Below are 18247 nucleotides of genomic sequence, written 5' to 3' on the forward strand. Positions count from 1 at the left end.
CTCTTTAAACATATGCATTTATTTATTTTTTTTGTTATGTTAGGTTAGTCACCATACAGTACATCACTGGTTTTTGATGTAGTGTTCCATGATTCATTGTTTACATATAACACCCAGTGCTCCATGCAATCTGTGCCCTCCTTAACACGTTTTTTAAAATACATATAGAACTTCGCTTCACACACAGAAAGTGATTATGTGTGTTAGTTGGAAATTTGATTTTTTTTCAACTTGATTATCCATTACAAATGTACGAGTCAGTCAATGTAAATTTATACTTTCCAGTTTTTTAATTTTTTTGGTAATGACTTTATATACACACACACAGATGTTATTTTTCTTAAGTAAGATGATATCAGGCATTTTGTGCAGTTTTTTTCCTTTATCTACCTTTGCTTGCCCCCCACCCCATTCCCTCTCACAAAACAGCATACATAACAACATGGCAGGGATCTTTCCATACTGCGTCCCTGCTGAAGTACCATGTATCAATATACCTAAACTAATACACATTTGTGTGCATGCGTGTAAAACTAGGAGATTTTTGCCAATTTTACTTTCTAAATGGGACCTTATAAAATATTTTTCTTAGTACACATATTTCCTACTTCTAAGTTTTCTAATCAATAACACCTATGGAATTCCCTTTGTCAGTTAGCATGGTTCTGATCCATTATTTTTGATAGCTGTAAAATAGTCTCTTGGTCTAAATGTGCTATAATTTATTTCCCTATTTCCCCTATTTTGTTTGTCACTTTGGTACTACCTTCTGCCTCTATGAATAATGTGGCAATAAACACATGTATCCATAGATCTCTATATCCTCAGTTTTTATTATCGGGAGAAAGACCCCAGGAATGCTGTCAAAGGTTAAGTATATCTTTAATTTTAATAGTTGTTTCTATACCGTTTTCACAAAAGATTGTAACAATTTATGCTATTAGCTGCACAGGCATCTAATGAGCATGAAATGATCTCTCACTTCTACATATTAATTTGTTTTAGCCTGACTTCCAGTGAGCTTGTGCATATTTTTGTGTGTTTTTAACCATCTGCTTTGGTCTTACGGGAAACACTTGTGTATATGCCATTTTCCTCTTGGCTACTTTCAACTTTTTTTCAGTTTGAAGTAAATCTTTCTGTTAAATAAATACTAGCCACCTCTCATTTCTGTTGCATTTCTTTTTCAATTTAATTGCTTGTCATCAACTTCAATTATGGCACTTGATCATTGAATTAATTATCACTAAGAAGATTTTTACTGACCCCAGGACATGCAAACAATATTGTCACAATTCTAAGATGTAGCTTTTTTACATTTTATTCTTTGATTATATAGAACTAATTTTGGAGCATCTGAGATAATGATTTTTTCCTTACTTTACACCAATAACCAGTTATGCCAGTACAATTCATTAAATAACTCATCATTTTATCAATGAATTAAACTACCACATTTATTCTACATTAAGTTCATACAAAACATAAAACATGTATATTCTTCTCTACTGAACTGTTTATTTATATATTGATTTATTAACACTGACTTTATGTGATTTTCCCCCATCAGGTAAGCACATCACTCTGATCTACTCTCTGTTGATACATTTTTTTAGCTCTCCTGCACCGCTTTTGTCTTTAAACATATACTTAATCTATATCATGAAATGCATTTTATATAAAAAACTGTATAAAATATATATGCAGTACAACAAATGTAGTAAATTAGTACTTGTATATACAACAGTTTAAGAAATAGAACATTACCATTGGTTTCGATTCTCCACGATTCCTTCCCCAGCAAAAATTTAAGTCTTAGCCCTAGCACAAGGATCCACTAAATTTCTTGTTAATTGGCCACTTTTCCCCCCCAGTGTTAGTAAAATTGCTAGATTTTAGGGTGTGTGTATGTTTGGTTTTATTAGGCAAAGTCAAACTGTTTTCCAAAACTGAAAGGCGAATTCACACACCCAGTAGTGGTCAATGAAAACTTTGGTTCTTCTTCCTTTCTCATGTTTCATATTGATGGACTTCTTGGATTTCTGTTCATTTTGAGGGTATGAGAAAGTTCACTACACACGCACCCTATTCCTGAGATGGAGACTATCTCAAATGCCATGAGCCAGCTACATTTCCTTCATAGTAAAAAGGAGGATCATGTCTTTTCCCTTTTTAAAATGTGTGGTTTGTCTTTTTCATATTGATTCGTGAGAAATATTTAAACATTCTGCAAGATAAGTCTTTGTCATTTGTGTGATTACGAATGTCTTCTCCTACATTGTGTCTTGTCATTTCAATCTCTGTATGGGGTCTTTCAATGGATAGATGTCCCTACTCTTAAAGAAATCATATTTATGCTTTATTTATGCTTTTTATTATTTTGGGTTCAGGAAAACTTTTCTCCCATTGAAGGCATAAAAAGATTATCAATTTTTTGAAGTTTTGAGCTAGTTATCACTAAATTATCCAGAAATGATTTTTATTTATGATGCAGGATGCACATCCCTTTTCATTTTTCCCATGTGGAGAATTGCTTTTCACCACAGCACTGATTGTTAAACAGGCTTATAATTTTCCTAATAATCTGTTTGCCATCTGTTTATGTAGTAGGTTTCCTTATCTCTATAGGTCTCTTTCTATTTGGTTTCTCTGGAAGAATTTTTTGGTCTCTCCTTTATCCAGTGAAGGCAGTTCCCCTTTATTAACAATTCAGTAAGAATTTTCATTAAAAATGATTACCATGTTTTATTGCATCCATTGAAATTTATTCTTCTTATTTGGTCAGTCAAAATGATAGAATAAATTTATAGATTTTTCTAAAATTAGTCATTCCTAGAACAATCTTATATTAGTTATGACATATTTTTAAACTCAGTGTTGAATATAATTTGCTAATATTTTATTGAGAAGTTTTGCATGTTCAGGAGTGGTAGTGGTTTTATGGTATAACTTATTGTATACTATTCTACACTCTTTTGTTAAGTACTTATTGTATACTCTTTCACTGTAGTTTTGTATGTAAGATTGCACTACTAAAAAAAAAAAATGGGAAGTGACCTTTCCACTTTATTCTCTAAGAGACATTTTGTAAGATTGGAATAATTGCTCTCTGAGATATTTTATAGAAATTACCTCTTTAGGGGCACCGGGGTGGCTCAGTGGGTAAAGCCTCTGCCTTTAGCTCAGGTCATGATCCCAGGGTCCTGGGATCAAGCTCTGCATCGGGCTCTCTGCTCAGTGGGGAGCCCGCTTCTTCCTTTCTCTCTGTCTGCCTCTCTGCCTACTTGTGATCTCTGTCAAATAAATAAATAAATAAAATTTAAAAAAAAATTACCTCTTTAATTAACTGGGCCAGTTGTTTTGTTTGTGGGGATAGATTAAAACATTGTTTTAATATCATTAATGTTTATAAAGATGATTCAGATTTTCTACCCATTTTCTCTCATTCACTCAAGTTCATTAAATTATATTTTTGAGGATATGATTCATGTAAATGCTTCCCCATTTATAGGAATGTTTATTATGCATATTGCCTCTTACTTCTATTAACCATTGTTGAGACTCCACTTTTGTCTCCTTTCCTTTTTTATCATTATTATCTATGCCTTCCTGTTCTCTCTCCCTCCCCACTTCTCTTTCCTACACACACACACACACACACACACACACACACACACACACATATCTTTGTCTTTATCATTAAACCCTATTTAAAAAAAAAATTCCTGCTTTTCTTTTATTATTTTTCTAGTTAATTTTTTACCCTTTTGGCCTTTGAATATAAGGATTTTGGAACTGTAAATTTCTTCAGCTACAACACAACTTTTCCATTGCTTTACAGATCTAAATATTTTCTAGTGTCCATATAATTTCTTCCTTGATCCATGGGTAAAGAATATTAGAGATATTAGATAAGATATTTGAATATCTTATTCAATATAAGTTTATTTAATAGTTTATTTAAATTTTGAAAGACAAGTATATGATTTTTTTCCTAATGTATGCACATTAGCACACAGCTACACATATTTGTTTATTTATATTTACTTTCATTACCTTTTTTATACTGACATCTAATCTTTTCAGCTTGTCTGGAAAATTTAGTGACATGATACCAATTTAGTGAAACTTAGTGAAAAAATTTTTTGAAATAGAAAATGATCAGTTATTTAAAATTGTCGAGAAAAAAACTTTGGGGGGCAATATTCCACTTTATCTATCTATCTATCTATCTATCTATCTATATACACACACACACACATATATATTTTGTTTGGGTCATCTGTATTCTCTCTCAATTGCTGAGACATATTTAACAATATCTTGCCATGATGGAGATTTGTTGTTTTTTTTCCTTGCAGATTCATAATGCTTTCACTTACATAACTAGAAGTATATTATCGGATGATTACAAGTTTGAAATTATACTGTTTTCTTAGTAAATTGAATCTGTCTTCTCTACAGGACAGCCCTCTAGGGGTACCTGGGTGTCCCAGTTGGTTAAGTGTCTGCCTTGGGCTCAGGGTCCCGGGATAGAATCCCACATCCAGCTCTCCTAGTGGAGTCTGCTTCTGCCTTTGCTCCCCCCCACCCCTGCTCGTGCTCTCTCTCTCTCAAATAAATAAAACCTTGGAGGGGGGTGAAGAACAGCCCTCTACCTCTTCCAAAGCTCTTCAAACCTTGCTGTCCATGATATCTGAAATCTCAACAGCCATGCCAGCTCCAAGGTATTTTCCTGTTACATTTTTCTATTGTGGTTTTGCAGTCTGTGGGTACATTTGTGGTTTTTTCCTCTGGTAAATAATCTATATGTGTATTGTTTTAAAATATTTTATTTACTTATTTGACAGACAGACATCACATATAGGCAGAGAGGCAGGCAGAGAAGAGGGGGGAAGCAGGCTCCCCGCTGAGCATAGAGAGCTCAATGTGGGATTCGATCCCAGGACCCTGAGATCATGATTTGAGCCGAAGGCAGAGGCTTTAACCAACTGAGCCACCCAGGCGCCCCTGTAAGTGTATTTTTTAAATACATTTAAATCTTTTAAATGCAGAGAATATTCTATTTGCATTACTATGGTTATGGGTATACTTGGATTTGTACCTTTTATATTGTGTGCTTCCTATTTATTCCAGCTTTTTAAAAAAGGTTTTAGTTATTTATTGGACAGAGAGAGAGGGAGCACAAGCAGGGGGAGCGGCAGGCAGAGGGAGAGGGAGAAGCAGGCTCCCAGATGAGCAGAGAGCCCGATGTGGGCCTGGGATCATGACCTGTGGCAAAGGCAGATGCTTAACTAACTGAGCCACAAAGGAGCCCCTATTCCAGTTTTTTTTTATATTTTCTTTTTTTTTTCCTTTTTTCTCTTTTATTTTGGAATGAGTTCATGTTTCTTCTTTACTAATTTGGAAATTATACACTGTCCTGTTCTTTTAGTGGTTACCTAAGAAATTATAATACAAGTTAATTTGTTAATAAAGTATAAAGGAGACACCTGGGTGGCTCAGTGGGTTAAAGCCTCTGCCTTCAGCTCAGGTCATGATCCCAGGGTCCTGGGATCAAGCCCTGCATCGGGCTTTCTGTTCAGCGGGGAGCCTACTTTCCCCTCTCTCTGCTTGCTTGTCTGCCTGCCTACTTGTGATCTCTCTCTCTCTGTCAAATAAATAAAGAAAATCTTTAAAAAAAAAAAAAAAAAGAATAAAGTTGTTCTTAGAAAAATTGCCATCTTTCATCATCTTATTCTAGATAATTATTTCACTGAAATAGTGAAATCCTTAATTTCTTATTTCTTCAGAATTAAATCTGCCTTTCCAGTCTTCCTACAAAGACCCTACAAAGAGTGTCTTATAATGAGAAAATCTGGAGTTTGATAAGCAATTTTTAGCAATCATTATGACTATAATATATGTAGTGATGCCTAACATTTCATATTTAAACACAGCCAACCTTATAAAGATAATCAATATAGTCACTCCTCCACTGAAAATGAAAAAAGAAGAAAAAAAATAAAATCCATGATATACACTGATAAACTTTAATTTAGGTCATATCCTTTCAGATTTATGAACTTTCAATGAATAGGGTTCAGACATCATATAGGTCTTGTGCTTCTCAGCCTCACCAAGGTCCCTATGGGCATTGTTTCTCTCAGTTCAACCAGTGATAGTGAAGTCTTGCCCTAGTATAGATGATCTGTCTAATCTCACATTATAGGTCCTAGGCTTTGGCTTTCTTCTTTCCTTTGGCTCAAAAGTTTCCTTAAAACTGGGTTTAGGCCTGGGGCTCCTGGGTGGCTCAGTTGGTTGGGTGTCAGCCTTGCACTCAAGTCATGATCCCAGGGTCCTGAGATCGAGCCCTACATCAGGCTCCTTGCTCAGCAGGAGCCTGCTTCTCCTTCCTCCTCTGCCTGACATTCCCCCTACTTTGTGCTCTCTCCCACTCTCGCTCTCTCTCTGCCAAGTGGATGAATAAAATCTGAAAGAAAGAAAGAAAGAAAGAAAGAAAGAAAGAAAGAAAGAAAGAAAGAAAGAAAGAAAGAAAGGGAAGGAAAGAAAAAAGGAACAACTGGGTTTAGGCCTCCACTAACTGACAGATTCCAGCAGCAGAACATTGTCTGGAAAACTCTCATTTATCCTTTGTGATCACACTTTGATATAGTCTCTGGCTCCTGATTTTTTTTGCTCTGATTTTTTTTTTTTTTAGGTGCATTAATATTTTTTAAAAAGGGGATACTGGATGGCTCAATTGGTTAAGCATCTGCCTTCAGCTCAGGTCTTGATTTTAGGGTCCTGGGATTGAGCCCCACACTGGGCTCCCCACTTAGCTAGAGTCTCCTCCTTCTGCCTCTGCCCACCACCCCAACTCATGCTCTTTCTCAAATAAGCAACTAAAATCTTTTTAAATTTCTGAAGATTTTATTTACTTATTTTAATTCAGCGTTTTAAATATTGTGTACTGGCTAAGGTTTCACTGCTCTCTAGGCTGCCATATTGCCAAAAATATATGTCTTTGGCCTTTCACACTTCATGAGAACTCTAAGATCATTGATTCCAGTTCTAAAAAAAAAAAAAAAAAACAAAATATAATTAAACAAAGTGAAATACATTAACTTTAGGGATTTTAATCAATGGTCAATAAATACATCATTAAGTCTGGATTGAAGTGACAAACTCATAATATTATTTCCCCAGTTTTCTGGTTCCATGTCTGGAATTGACAGACAACTGACTTAATATTAAGTTACTAGGATGGGTAGATTAATAAGCACCTTAATGAATTCATCTACATTAAATCCCTGAACTCTAAGGATCTTTCCTTGCTGGGAAATATAGAAGCCTTCACAAATAAGCACAAGCAAATGAAATTAGTCTTTCAATCACTGGGCAGATAATTAAGTATTAGGATCCTTGGCTTTTCTCCTCATGTTTATTAGATGTTCTTCATTACTCAGACATGGAGCTGAAGAGTTCCGTCACTGCCAGCTGGTGTGACTTTGTGACTTTGAAGTCTTTGCTTCTGGTGTGGCAATTTCAGCAGGGAGCTATAACCTCGGAAGCCTCTTGTTTGGGTTCCCTCATAGAAACCATATCAAGCACTACTCTTCAGATACTCTCTGTAGCAGTGGTTTTAGTCCAACATGAGTTTCAGTTCCAATCCTGCCATTTTGAGCAATGTGATCATGGCTTATTCTTCTCCCCTCTACACATGTTTTTCCTTTGCCTTAAGGTGAGTGCTTCCCAAGTTAGACCTTCTAGGAGTCTGAAAGGTTTGAATGATTGTGGTCAGTGTTGATCTGCGCTTCATGTTGTTTTCTATCCAGTAGTGAGAGAGTTGTGACAGCCACGAGACAGCAAAGGCAAGTCCTTCGATTCATGGATAAACATGATTTTCCTTGTTTGTCTCCTTGGTAGATGAGCAAAGTGCAGTAGTGAGATAAGAAGGCCCAGCCTCATGTATATGTTCTGAAGACCTCCCTACTCAGATTCTTTGAGGGGCTTACCTGGTCACAGTATCTCTCATGAGCCTGAGGAGGAAGACCAAATGCATAATGTGGGTCATAGTCTACCAGATAAAATATCTAGTGACATTTTTGCCTGAATCCAGTGAGATAGGCATTCTCATCTTTATTTTACAGATGGGAAAAATCAGGGCTCAAAGGAGCTAACCAGCCTAAATCTTGTGACATGATTAGCACATAGAACTTCAGGGATAGAAAGATACAACTAACCTCTATATTCATTTCCTTTGAATCACCTGGCGCTGCTCATGGAGTTGAGTTCCAGGCCTGCATCTGTCCTTTGCAAGGTACTGAATGTGGGAAGGGCCATAATCCCCTCTTGTTCTCATTCCTTCCAAAAATCAAAGATGAGAAGGACAGTATTTTATCCCATACCATTGTTTTAATCATATTTAGATTAAATAACACATGAGCAAAGTGTTTGGAAGGTTTAAATACATAATAATCAAGCTGGTCCTTGGGAGATATGTCCTACGACCGCAGTACTACCATGATGTAAAGATTAAGGATCCACACTCTGGAGTGAGACCACCTCCGTTAGAATCCTGGCTTGCCCATTTATTCCCTCCCTGCAGACTGAACACAGTAAGAGCAAGTGCAGGACAGGTTGTGTTGAGGCTTCGAAGAGCAAATGAATACCGTACATGGTACATGGATACTGTACATGGTCAGTAATGTTAGCTGTTAGAAGTCCCAATATATGCCTGGTTATGGGGAGTATTTTAATAGTGCTCTATGCCTGTGCCCTTATGTATAAAGTACATACCCATGCTTGCAATACATACCCATGTACATATCCATGCTTGTGAGCACTTGACTCGTGAGAACATCACGAACACTCTGTGGGAAAGCTACGTGGCCCACAAATCTTCCTTTTATCCTCCCGCTTCCTACTTTAATGCACTTATTCACCGCATCTTTCAACAAATAGTATCATGTGCCTGCCCACTGTGTGCAGGAATCTCAGCTGGTATCCGAGGACAGTGAAGAGGAGGAGGGGGCAGGAATGGGAGGGTGGAGATGGACAGCTCCCCAAGGAGGAAAAGGGAGTCTGCCCACACAAGACACTCCTTAGAGTGCGGGTGGGGTAGTCAGCAGCAAAGGATTATGTTCTTGGCAGAAGCAAAGCCCTCAGGGCATTCCAAAGAAGCTTCTCTTTTTCTTTCATTGGAGTTCTGTGCTGGAGCTATAAACCCTCCAAATGAGTTGAGATCATTAGGGAAGCTCCACTGATCACTGGTGAAAAAACGTAACAATTGAAACCAGAAGCCTCAGAGTGGGAAGCTTGAGGAGGGTTACAAGGGAGAGGATGGGAACAGGGATGGCTCTTAATACTTAATAACAAATACTAATAATGGCAGAGAGTCAGAGACTAATTAAAAGTTTCTAAAAAGAGAGATTGAAAGAGATAGAGAAAGGAATTCATCCGTAATATTTTGCCTGACTGGAATCAGGAAGTACTATGGCCTAGGGAAGGGAATAAAAAAGACAAGGAGCCTGGCATTTGGAGACAAGTCCTGACTTGGGTGACTTGAGCCACCTTCGCAAGCACTTTCATCTCTCTAAAACTTAACGTTTCTCATGTGCAGAGTGGCGCCTGGCTTTCTATCTCATTGGGTTTAGTAAGTAACAAATGTGCACTGAATCACACTACATAACATGAGCAAACTGCTTTCTTTCCTCCAAGGAGAAGCACTGCCCAAGAGTTGTTAAAAATGACCTCTAAGTCCTTTGCAACTTGACAATTTTATGTTATAAACAAATAAATAAATAAATAAATAATAAATAAAATTTCTGAACTGGTATTTCAAATAGAGAAGGTAATGGAACTTGGAAATTAAATGATATTCTTAAAGGACTTTTGCTCCTAATATTCCTATTACTAATCTATAACAGTCTCTGATACTTTTTTCCCATTAGACATTCATTTCTTTGGTGTAATTCTACATGACTTCATCCTCTTCTAATGAAAGCGCAAGTAGATAAGTCATCACCTACCACTAACAGTGAACTTCAAATTAAGAGGCAGACAGTTTCCTAAGCAGACAGTTTCATGGTCTGTAGGAAAGGAAGTAATTGACAAACTGGACATTTGTAATAGCTAGTATAATGCAGGCTTGAGTAGGGAGAGAGTTGGCAAATGAATCTGCCTCAAAAATGTAACTTGTGAAGCACTATAAGCAAAGATAAATGAGATTATTGAATACCTACTGTGTGTCAACTATGTAGCTCACTCAATTTGCATAAGAATTAACGAGGCAAATCTTTTACAGAGAGAATTTTAAGTGCAGAATGAATTCATAACTCACCCAAAGTTAAAGGACAAACAAGAGAGGTAGGAATTGACTCCAGTGTCATGTTCCTTGCCCACTCTCCTGCTTCCCATGCTCAAGGCCTCAAGAGGTTTCCAGAATTGCTTGTCAATCACAGCCCTGCAAATGACTCTAGAAACAAATGATTTATAGAATTACCTGATTTTCCAATCTGTATTTTTGGAGGTGTTTCATTCTTTGTGAGTCCACACTCAATACATTTCCATCTTCTTTCTCCTTTTAAATTCCTTAATTGGTTGATTGGTACCTCGTCCTCACAAGAGGTTCTTGGAGGCAGCATATGGCATTCAGTCTTAAGAGTCAAAATTCAGTTGATGATTGTGAAAGTGAAGAACCTAAAGCCCCTCCTTAGAGAGGCTGATTCAGTGGTTATGGGAGGGTGGTTGGAAATCTGGATCTCATTTTTTTTTTTTTAATTGCACTACTGGGTATTTACCCCAAAGATACAGATGTAGTGAAAAGAAGGGCCAGCTGTACCCCAATGTTTATAGCAGCAATGGCCACGGTCGCCAAACTGTGGAAAGAACCAAGATGCCCTTCAACGGACAAATAGATAAGGAAGATGTGGTCCATATACACTATGGAGTATTATGCCTCCATCAGAAAGGATGAATACCCAACTTTTGTAGCAACATGGACGGGACTGGAAGAGATTATGCTGAGTGAAATCAGTCAAGCAGAAAGAGTCAATTATCATATGGTTTCACTTATTTGTGGAGCATAACAAATAGCATGGAGGACATGGGGAGTTAGAGAGGAGAAGGGAGTTGGGGGAAACTGAATCTCTTTTTTTATCCAGCATAGCTTCACCACCCCACTGTGGGCAATACCAAGGTACTTAATACAGAAGCCATTCTTGGAGCACAGAATGGCCTGAGGCAGGTGTTGGATGAAATCTGAGTTCAAATCTACATCCTGCCATTCACAAGTTCTATGAATGTAATACATTTCCTCAAACAGCCTCTGAGAGCCAGTGGCATCACCTATAAAACTACCAGAAGAATTTCTGCCTCATGGTGTAGGCTTGAGAACAAAATGAGGCAGTGTATTAATGCACGGCTACGAGTAAATGGTTTCCAGCAGTAGGGTAGAGAAGCAGAGATCAGTAGAAGTTCGTTATAAAAATGCTGGAGCCCTTTGCCTGGGTGCGAATCCCGGCTGACACATTTGCCAGCTCTTTAGCATTGAATGAATTCCTTAACCTCACTCTGTCTTAGCTTCCTCATCTTCAAAATGAGAATATCATAAGGGAAAATGAGAATATCAAGGTACAAAGTCAAAATATTAAGTTAGCTTTCTCATTAGGTCACTGTAAATATTAAATACACTGATATCTACAAGGAGTTTAGGACCCTGACTGACAGTAAATTCTATTATTGATAATCAGTAATAGTTCCATAGAGTATCGGAAACCCATCTGGCTCTCTCCAGTGCTGTGGGCAAAGTAATTACTACCAAACACTGTTAAATAAAAGAATAATAAGAAAAATTAAAAAAAAAAAAAACAGCCAGTGTTGGGAATACCAGTGATGGAAAACCAGAGTAAGACTTTTAGATGATGTCCAATGTTCCAGAAATTAAGCATATGCCTGGCAGAGAGTTCCTCTACCAACTTTTGCCCTCTTCTAAAACCAAAGCACATTCCAAGGGGAAATTTCATCCATATGCTTCCCATTTACTCATTTACTCCTAAACCATCCAAATATTATTGGATAAATATTTGGTGCTTAAAGAGAAATATGAAAGAATCACAACATGATTTCTTAAAACATTTTTTTCCCTGCCAGACAAGAAATCACATGTTGGTAAACAAACTTGTCAACCAAAGTGAAGTGACAGATATTATCATCCTGACTTTTTTCCACTACTCCAGTGTTACTGTGGATTTCAACTGCTTTCACTTGCTTCACATTTGCCTTCCTCTGGTCTGTGTGTTTCATTTCCTCACCCCTATTTCAACTATATCTTGAGGGTGGGTAGATTTTACTCTCCAGTTGTGCGGCAAAGAAAATCAGGTCTGACACTTATTTCTACATATATTTGTATAGAATGAAAAAAATACCAGGAAGAATTCCTATGCTTATAGGCAAATAATTGGATATTTAAAAATCTGAATTAATCAATCTACTTTTGTGGTTTTTATTAGGAGGTTTTACCAGAAGTGCGACAAAAAAGGAAAACCCCTTGACTGGTGGATATATGCATTCATCTGCTCACGTCAATGTCCCCTCTACAGTATTTTGAATTGATAATAAGTCAGATTGGCAACTAACTCTATAATATATGGCAGAAAATGGTAAGGGCATAGAGAGGAATGAATATTCTACAGAAATGCAGAGGAAGAAGGGATTCATTTTGGTAAATTTGTTCATAAATTTTTTTTTAAGATTTTATTTATTTATTTGACAGAGAGAAATCACAAGTAGTCGGAGAGGCAGGCAGAGAGAGAGAGAGGGAAGCAGGCTCTGCTGAGCAGAGAGCCCGATGCGGGACTCGATCCCAGGACCCTGAGATCATGACCTGAGCCGAAGGCAGTGGCTTAACCCACTGAGCCACCCAGGCGCCCATATTTTTTTTAAGATTTTATTCATTTATTTGACAGAGAGAGAGATCACAATCAGGCAGAGAAAGAAGGGGAAGCAGACTCCCCGCTGAGCAGAAAGCCTGATGTGGGACTCAATCCCAGGACCCTGAGATCATGACCTGAGCCAAGGGCAGAGGCTCAACCCAGTGAGCCACCTAGGTGCTCCTGTTCATGAAATGTTTTAAGCAAAAACCAAATGTGGAAGGCTTTACAAAGGATGAGTAGGATTTTATACACCGTATTTGGATGAGCTATGGACTGGCCAAACAGTAAGACTAAAGACCAGGATGCACAAAATGACAGACAATACTCAAGAAATAACCTGTCATTCTGTTAGATCAGAGCAAAACTTGTAGAACAAACCACTGAATCAAAATCAAATTTCAAGGAACATAAAAGTCATCCAAGGCAAACAGAATATGTGAACTGGGTCTGGTTTATAGTGGTTTCAGCCAATGGTCCTCCAAATGCCAAATTTGGCTTGATAGCTACCAGTGATGGGAAACTCAGTATCTGTCCAATAGTCCTTGGCATGTTTGGAAATCTATGATTATTATGTGGAATAAATATTTACCTGCAAGTAATACTTTTACGTATCTACTGGATTACAAAGAATAAGCATAGTCTTTCCTTACAACACTAAAGATATTTAAGGAAAATAATAATTTATTTACTTACTCACCATCTCGTTGAGTCTATGCTCCAGATTCTGAACTAATAATGGGATGGATGGCAGTGATCAAACAGATCCAAACTCTGCTTTTTTATAGCCTCTGGCCCCATGAAGGACACACGCAGGCAAAGAAAATACACTCTGAGAGGTGAATGAGGAGAGAGATTCAGGTACTGAGGAATTACATCAGAGAGGCACAGAATCCAGATTAGTGAAAGTGGAAAAATCCTGGTATCCAAAATTATGCTGTTTTTTCTGACAAAATCTCAATTCCTTCAATTCTCTTGCTCACTACTTTGTTCACTTTTCTGTGATCATGTTCTAATCTGCCTTCCCTTCTTAAAAATTGGAAGTAATACTGTGATTCCCATCTTAATAGGGAATATTAATTATATATTTTTATATGTTAGATTTCTAAATATGAAGTTTCAATACGTAACAAACATTCATGTTAGGATGACCATCTTTCATTATTTTATTATTTTATTTTATTATTACACTTGCAATAAAATCCCCCCAAAGTTATCGAGGCACACGTGTATACATACAACACCCAAACACACACACACATGCTTACATACACATTTTTGTTATTATAAATTTTTGCAATTGCTTCTTTCTCTTGGACTTCCTTTTGTAGTACTACACCCCCCATTTTAGATACAGCACATTTCTCCAGCTTCTTCAGGACACTTTGAATTCTAATTCTGTCATCCAACATATTCCTACCATCATGTCACCTGTATATTTGATGATCATGAGCCTTTACTTCTCATCCAAGACATTGATAGAAATGTTAAACAAAGTAGGACAAAGTCCAGAGCCTGAGGGCTATCACCATTCTGTGTCCTCGGTGTTGGCATTGATCCATTAATCAGCACTCATGGGGACCATCTTTCAACCAGTTACAAAACCAGTCCATCATACCTCCATCAAGCCCCCGTTCCTCACTTCTATCTACAAAGACATTAGGGAAGACTTTGTGAAATGGCTCATAGAAAGCTAGATATGCTGTATCAACTTCCTTTCCCTGATCTACCGTGCTAGGCTATAAATACTCTAGAGTGAAATGAGGTCAGTCTGATTTGACTTACTCTTGGAGAGCTCATGCCATGACCAAAGTGAAAGTGGTACTCTTTCTGTATGATGAGAACTTCAGAATTTGGGAGCTGTAAAGGATTGTAGAGATTATCTCATCCAGGCTCATCATTCCACAAGTGAGTCTCAAGCTTGAAATAACTTTGCCCATGGTCACACAGCTAGTCAGAGCTTGAAATGTAGTTATAACTTATATTCCCCTCTTCACACTTAGGAGGAGTGGAATTGACTTTAGAAAAGCATTTCTCAAAATATATTCCATGGAATATTACTTCTAGGCTGAAAAAAAAAAATGTCCCCATGTTCAAATGCATTTGAAAAACCCTGTGCATTGCTGTGTTAGTGATTCACAATTTATTCAGTGATTCACAATTTATTCAGTCACTTACTGATTGTCCCCTATGCATCAGACCCAATGCTAGGCACAGGGATAGGACAGTGAATAAGATCTCTTACAGATTTTCTTCTGGGGGAAAGACAAACATTAAATAATTACTCGAATAGAAAGATTACTATGAATTGTAACTTGCTCTGAAAGAAATTTAGAGGGTGTTTTGAGAGATGGGGGGAGTGCGAGAATCATCCTGAGAAAATGACATTTGAGTACATAGAAAGCTCAGATTAGAAATATCTTGGCATACCCAACATGATGACGGAATAGGGGAGGTTGTCAACCATGACCTGAGAAGAACACATAAGAGCTAAAGAAAAAGTTTGCTGGGGATGTCAGAGGAAAAAATAAAAATATGAATATAAAGTACTTTGATACATTTTGAGGAAGAGGACGACCCAACTTCATTCACATTTTGAAAATATTACACTGGCTGCTCTGTGGTGAAAGTAGTGTGTGGCGGTGAGAGGATGAACGCAGGAGGCTGTCAGAGAAATTTCAGCAAAAAGATCTGGAATGGGGAAATTGGCCTCTTCAATACTGACCTACTGTTTAAAAAAAAAAAAATGAGTGAACCTATTAACCTCTTTATCATTTTTTCCCCATGATTTTCCAAACTTGACCACAGATTCATTATTACAGTAATACCTATTTTACTCCATAAAATTCTGATGAACACATTTTAAGAAATGTTGCTTTGGGATATCTCAGGCTAAAGTCACATTCCAGGCCCTTCAAAAATGGTAACAGAACTTGCCATTTGCTTGGTTTGGAGAGTGTTCTTTGTTTCTTATCTTCCCAGCAGATGATGCTTTTGTTTAGGAGGGTTACCCTGGTGCCTGCTGGTTTACTTTCATTCAAGTTTCATGTGTCAGGCTTAAGAGAAATGCAAGCCCTCAAAGTAATCCTGATATATCACTGTGTTTACTTATGTATCCTTTCATTCCTTACCTTTCTCTACTCACCCTCAACTCACAATGCCATCTGTTTTCAGAATGGAATTCTAATAGCTCATTAAGATTTAGCAAAACTGGGTGCCTGGGTGGCTCAGTGGGTTAAAGCCTCTGCCTTCGGCTCAGGTCATGATCCCAGGGTCCTGGGATCGAGCCCCGCATCGGGCTCTCTGCTCAGCAAGGAGCCTTCTTCCTCCTCTCTCTCTGCCTGCCTCTCTGCCTACTTGTGATCTCTGTCAAATAAATAAATAAATAAAATATTTAAAAAAAAAAGATTTAGCAAAACTAACTCCTACATTAAAAAAAAAAAAAAAAACAAAAAAAACCTACTTCCCAGACTAATTAACCAGCAATGAACTTCACATTTGGGTACATTTCCGTAGGCTGATTTAATCTCTTTTTTAAATAAATATTGAGGAATAACAGGACCAGAAGGAGGGGCACCAAGGTGTCAATATAAAACAATAATCAAATTCTACATAGCGTAGTGTGATTTCTGTACATCATCAGCTCTTTTAATCTGTAAGGAAGGACTTCTCATCTTTGGATGTGTGCATGGATTACCTCTGGGCCAGGATGAAGGCAGATCCCAATTTAGTGGGTCTGAGGCAGCCTGAAATTCTGCTCCCAGCGAGGCTTGTAGACCTGGGACCACATTCTGAGCGGTAGGAGTGTGAAGCACCATTTCAACCTTGCATTTCAGGGAATCTTCTGATGGAGTATTTCAGCAATCAGTAACAGAAAATCCCAATCCCAAAAAGCCTTAATGATGACACTGTTATATCTCACACAATAAATCCAGTGATGGGGCGGCTCCAGCCATGATATGTGAGCATCCCAATGATGTCATCAAAGATGCAGGTTGCTTCACTCTCCCCACTCTGCTCTTCTCAGCAGTGCCTCCATCCTAAGACCACGTCTTCTGGTCGGGATATGGATACAGCCATTTCAATGTCCTATTCAGATGTGACAACATCCCGAGGAAAGTATTTCTCTTCTACAGTTTTCTTCTTAAGAACAGTGCTACCCTGGGGCACCTGGGTGTGTTGGTGCACTGGACAGCTGCCTTTGGCTCAGGTCATGATCCCAGAGTCCCAGGACTGAGCCCCACATTGAGCTCCCTGCTCATCAGCAGTGTGTCTGCTTCTCCTTCTGCCCCTCACCCTGCTCATGCTCTCTCTCTCTCTCAATAAAATAAAATAAAATCTTTTAAAAAAGGAAAAGAAAGGAAAGAAGGAAGGAGGGAGGTGGGAGGAAGGAAGGAAGGAAGGAAGAAAGAGGGAGAGAGAGAGAAAGAAAGAGGATCAGTGCAACCCTGGATGACAGTCCCCAAGCAGATATCCGTCACATTTCACTGGCCAGATCTGCACCACGTGCTTGCTCATCAGTAGGGCAAAGGTGCACAGGTGCACAGGTGCACAGGGCAGGTACTCCACCTTATGTCCTCTGCCCACACCCAGATCACCTGCTATTTATTGGGCAAAATGCATCTAAACCCTGATTCTTCCTCAAGAAACTGCATCGCTAAGTCTGAAGTTCACCTCCGGAATGCACATAGGCTGGAAATACTGAGGCACTGAAGTCCTAAGTTAACAAGCTGAAACAAGTGAGGGTGGGAACTAAAAATCTGGCCTCCTCACTTCCTAGCAGGTAAATTTCCAGTCCTGCAGAAGGTCTGCAGCAGCACTAGCCCCGGGGCGCAAGAGGAAGCCGGCTAATTCATCCTGGGTGGCTTCTCACAGAGTGACTCCTTTACAGAGATTCCCAGGAACATGTCCCAGGACTCTAATGAACCCATACTGGGCTCTGTTCTTGGAAGGACAACTTAAAGCAAGTTAAACTATCAGAACCCGACCGACTGGGGAATGGGAATACCTCAAACAACATAGATGGATGGTTTGAAAAACATGAGCCCCCGAGCAGTAGCATCAACTTTACCAGGGAACTTGTAAGAAACCAGGGCCCCTCCCTAGACCTCTAGGATCAGGATCTCTGGGGCAGGAGTTCAACAATCTGTGGTCTCACAAGCCTTCCAGGTGATTTTGATGCAAGCCAGCTTAAAAAACCCCGGGTTTAATCAACACATCCCTGGTTCTGAGGGAAGACTCTCCTCCCATGAATCATCTGATCATGAAGAGAATGGATAAATATCTGAATAAAATCGTGGTTTTTTAAGGAGTGTGAGGTGTGGTGGGTGGAA

The sequence above is a fragment of the Mustela erminea genome, chromosome 12 (genome assembly GCF_009829155.1).
Source record: "Mustela erminea isolate mMusErm1 chromosome 12, mMusErm1.Pri, whole genome shotgun sequence".
NCBI classification, from domain to species: Eukaryota; Metazoa; Chordata; class Mammalia; order Carnivora; family Mustelidae; genus Mustela; species Mustela erminea.